Below are 5,261 nucleotides of genomic sequence, written 5' to 3' on the forward strand. Positions count from 1 at the left end.
CTAATTACCTTGGAAGAATTCAGGCACTAACATGTTTGCATGAACATGTAGTCATTGCTTGGTTGTATCTAGAATTTCAATTTCATGAAGATTTTCCCCCCAGTTAATATTTAAGGCAGCAACAACAGAACGATAAAAATAACTGAAAGTAGCATTAGAACACGTAGAGGAATAAGCCCACCAATTAAGTTACTTAAAATAACCGACTTAGGAAAGGATGTCAGAATTTTTAGCAGGGCATTTTTTAAAATTCTGACAAACAAGTTCACAGAAAAAAAGAAATGTCTGATAATTTTGAGGACATCTACATGGCTTTCCTTCCCCCCCCCAAGCCATCAATACATGTACAACGCATTATAGCTCTGAGAACAATATAGTATTGTGAGATTTAAGGCCTACAACAGCTTGAATACCAAGCAAGTCTCTTATTAATGCAATAAAGAGTGATTCTGTGAAGCTTTAGCAACATATCATTCATCACGAAACATTGGACCATCTAGTGAAAGCATTTTCCTAAGTTATCCTGACAATAAGTTGGCCCTCAAAGTCTGGAGGGGATCTGTTCCAGGACCCCCTCCCCCCCATGGATACCGAATTCCAGATAATGAAATTGGGGGGGGGCGGGCGGGCTGCACAGCACCACAATTACTTACCTGGGGGCTATGCCCGGCCCTCCAGAGGCCGTGAGTGGTCTCTTATCTCTTCAGAAGCCTCTTGGACGCAACTGGAAGGCGCAACTTCCAGTTTGCACTGGAGAACCTGAAATGCCTTCCAGTCACATCTAGGAGACCTTCTGCAGCACGGGCTGTGCCTGGCTTCACTACGCCTCAGAGCACATCCAGACATGACCGCTAGCCCAAAATGGATGTGCCTTCTGGTCGCAGCCAGGAGGTCCGGATATTCAAATCTGTGGATCCCAAGGATCCACTGGGATTTTAACTGCTAGTTAAAGTTAATATGCAAATAGAACTTGGAATTTCCATATATGTCAGACCAACATGAAGTTGGGAAGCCCTGCCAAAAACTAAGTAAATATGGATGAATTCTGAAGTGGGTATGCAGCATTTTTCTCCATTTACACATCAAGGACCCCAGTGATCAAGAGAGCTGCTGTACTCAAAGCTTTCAACAGGAACTTACAGGAATGTTGAAAACTCTGAAATATCCTTGATGAATCTTCAAATAATGCTTTCAGAAAATCAGCAACATCCCAGAAGCAGTTCGAGGAAGGGAAGGCATTGAAATAAAGTGTTGTCAGCGTGTTTTTTTGTTTTTTTTAAGACAGAAGAAAAGAACAGGGGTCCAACTTGGTTGTACCCATCCAGGAAAGAGCCAAAGTAAAACGCTCCTTGAACATAACAGTTCAGAACACGACAGCAGTGAAAATAAGAATTCAGCTTAGGAATTTTTAGGCAAGGGATTCAAAAGAAAATGGTAGGTATACTGCATTCTACAAATCTGTGGCACAGAACACTGCATACAGTGTTATCACAATTAACAACAAGTGAAGAGTTTTAGGGAACCTGGACAATACTTTCAGGTGTTGAGGACAGAGATTACCCAAAGGTGGAAGCGATAGAGTCCAGACTACATGTGATGTCCCATTATGAGACTTAGGGATCAATTCTACCTAACTTTCCAGTGCCGTTCCAATGAGGCATGCTCTGCGATTTGTGGTGGGCAGTCAGAGGCCTACTCAATATAATTTTTGTTCTATTATGATTGTGGCTGCACTGGTGCTAGAAAGTTGAATAGGATGGAGCCCTTAAAATGCTTGCCTTTGCTGCCATAAATAGTATGTGTGTGTGGGCACGATCTACATCAAGACGGTGGGGCTAAGAGGGACAACACTTCTGAGAAAGTGCATTGCAACAGCAGACTGCACATCATGGAAGGAGTAGGAGACCAAATATGGGAAATCTTATCTTTTAGTGGTATAATGCACTCTTAATTATCTGCAGGTTCAGAACTCACACATTTAACTCAACACAGGTCACAACCCACATCAGGAGGGCCTCACTGTACCTCCCAGATGTGACTGGAAAAGACTTCTGGTCATACCTGGAGGGAATTGCAAGGAGTGGAGAGGCCATGCGTGGCCTCCCTGTGCCTCAGAAGGCTTCCGAAAGGCTCTTCAGTTTTTGGTGAAAACTGGAAGCGTCTTTCTTAGGCCTCCAGAGGAGGCCGCCTGCAACTGGAAGAGTCTTCTGGTTGCGTCCATGAGGTACGAGCCCTTCCTCACAGATTCCATTATTTGCAGGTTTTGGTATGTGCGGGGGTCTGGGAACAGATCCCCTGCAAATATAGAGGGCTGACTGTATTTACTGTAGGTCTTTGACCTGTGATGGATGGCTGGAAGCAAATGTGGCCATGAGAGTGGAAGTCTAAAAACAAACTGTTCTGGACTTTCTCTTATTTGTTGATGAAACCCTTTGGGTCAGAGTAACAATAGTCAATGTTAGTGCACTCTGTTACACGTCTTTCATTGCATAGATCATAGCAGATCACTCCAAGGCCACAATCCTAACCAATTTTCCAGCACTGCTCCATGCAGGCGCATGTATTGTATACACAGTAGCTTGAATCACTTTACTCTTCTATTTGTTAAATAAAAAACAGGCAGGGGAGAGGGGCCAATATGTCCATTGGGCCATCATACATGTTTTGTTTGCATGAAACACCCACTTTATACTTTCAATGAATGAAATGTCATCCACTAGCTCCCCCACACATTTAAATGGCAGTGCTACCTAGGTAAGTGTAATGAATGGATCTTAAAAGTGATTCAATGCAGACAGCTAGTACAGTTTTGATTCTGTTGTGGGCTGTAACTAAACCCTAGTACTGAACCAGGAGTGTACCTGGTTAAATGTCAATCACAGCAGTTTTGAAAGGAAAACCCCCTCTTAAGATGAACTGAAAGCATGGACAGCAGCCACACTTACTGCACATTCATGAGTCCCGCCCCAGCAATGCCACCTTCTAAAGCACAACACCTTTACACATAACACAGCATTTGTCTGAACGTGACAAATGCAGTACTTGGGGAGAGATGATCCCTGGGCACCTAGCATCCCTCATCACAGGAAGGATCTTTTCCTCAAAATACAAAGCCTAACACCCTAACGCATGGGGAGTGAGGCGCAAAGCTTGCTGGGTTGCTCACGGCTGTACGGTAAACATGGATGCGTCGCACACTTAAGAGTGGCTGAGGAAGGCTCAAAGCTATTGCCTCTTTCAAGCTTCACTGTGTACTTGAGAAGTATAAAATGCTTGAGACTGACTGACCTATAATAGAGACTAAATTTCTAGAATCTTTCCCCAGAAGCTAGAAAACTGAAATTCGAAATGCATTTAGTCTAAGGGTCCAATCCTATCCAACTTTCCAGCTCTGCTGCAGTCACGATGCAGCCCTGAGATAGGGGAACAAATACTCCCTTACCTTGAGGAGGCCTCTGCGACTGCCCCACCACCACTGGATGCTGCACACACCCCATTGGCATGGATGAATCAGTGCTAGAAAGTTGGATAGGATTGGACCCTAAGACCCTAGATATTGAGACAATTCTGAAAACAATGCTTAGGTAAGAGCCTAAGGGCACTAACAATAAATTAGATGAATTAACAGTTGGCCAGCAACATTCATTTACCCAATAAAATAGTGAGTCTGGATTACATCAAATGAAATGCTTCATTATGGTTATTTGTCAACAACAAAATGTTGCCTGGGGAATAGCATGCATAGATAGCTCCTCAATAAAAACACAAAATACAGTTTCAGTAAACTATTACCGAATGATTTAGCACTTAGAATTTGGACATCTTATTGCATCGCTAAAGATAGCTCAAATGGTACTTGAAAACCAGCCTGCCTAGGAGCCAAGGGAGGAGCAAAATACTCTTATCTAGCCCAGACACAGTGTATTGTATATCTTACTGAATTGTATGGCTGGCAGTTGCAGGCATAAAATTACATTTACAGCCAGCCAACATTTGAATGAAACAAACAGATGTGATGTTCAGATTCAAGCCTCTTCCATTAGACTGAAAAAATCATTTTATTCAAAAATCCTCAGTAATCTGGTCCATGTTGCTCATTTTTTCTGCATTAGAATAACTGGTGCTCATGCTTATTTTGACATTTTAATACTCCTGTCAAGTTGGACATCAGTATGAGGATATTCAGTAGATAAGCTAGTCTGCAATATCAGCTAAATGGCAGTGAACATGAATCCCTCCACCTATAAAACCTGTTACCCTTTGGGTTAAAGGAAAAAAGTCTTTAATTGTTTGCCCGTATTAACCTGGCTGACTGACTGCAGAGGGTTCAAACTCTGAGTAACCAGAAAGCTAAATATTTTCACAGACAAGAATATTCACCATTTGGCATGCAACCTAATCCGGCTACATTGGCATTGATCAGTTGCATCCTCAGAAACCCCTAAACGCAAAGCCTGGTACTCCAACCGCTCTCTGTGGCAAAAACAGAGACTCCCAAATCAAAGCAGAAGCCACAAGTAGAATTTCCTTTAGACCTTCTTTCTCTATGGTTGTGGGAGAAAGAGGTAAGGGCTGCAAATGTATGCTTTGAGGTTTCCTGAGTGGTTGGTGGCAATGACCACTTTGTGGACCTTTGGATTCCTCTCCCCTCTGGTCTGTATACAGAAGGTTGCCAACCCCTGATATACACCATGTAAATCTTTTCCATGCCACTCCATGGGAGATATTAATTGAGATATTGGTGAGCTGTTTCCTGTCCCAAAAGTCATTTTTCCGCCAACAGTGTGAATTCTGAAACTCCACAACACTTTGTTTAATAAAACCAAGAAAAGCATCCTTGTCATCTTATCTTTAGCTGTGCAAGCTAAAAAGCTTAACCTGGGCTTAGACCCAGAGAACTTCAAGCAGAACTATTCTTATGTGCATGGAGTTGTGAGTCCCATCTTCTGAGTCGCTGCAGCCCTCTGTACCCCTCGTCCCTTACAGCCACTCTCAAGGGGTTCCCAAGGGGAACCTACAGAAGATCAAGAGATTTACTGCAAGAGAAAGCAATGGGCTGATAACAAGCAGAGATTATTCTTCCACTCACCCAATTTTCTCTGAACCCATCCTGTAACTAAACAATTTCAGATTTTATCTCATCTAGCCTGAAAAAAATTGGCAAAGCAATGAATGATGAGTTCTTAGCAAAAGTTGGTCCTTTGGACCCTACCCTATGTTAACAACTAAAATAGGAACAAAAAACAGACAAACCAAGAGAA

This window comes from Tiliqua scincoides, chromosome 7 (genome assembly GCF_035046505.1).
Source record: "Tiliqua scincoides isolate rTilSci1 chromosome 7, rTilSci1.hap2, whole genome shotgun sequence".
In the NCBI taxonomy this organism is placed as follows: domain Eukaryota; kingdom Metazoa; phylum Chordata; class Lepidosauria; order Squamata; family Scincidae; genus Tiliqua; species Tiliqua scincoides.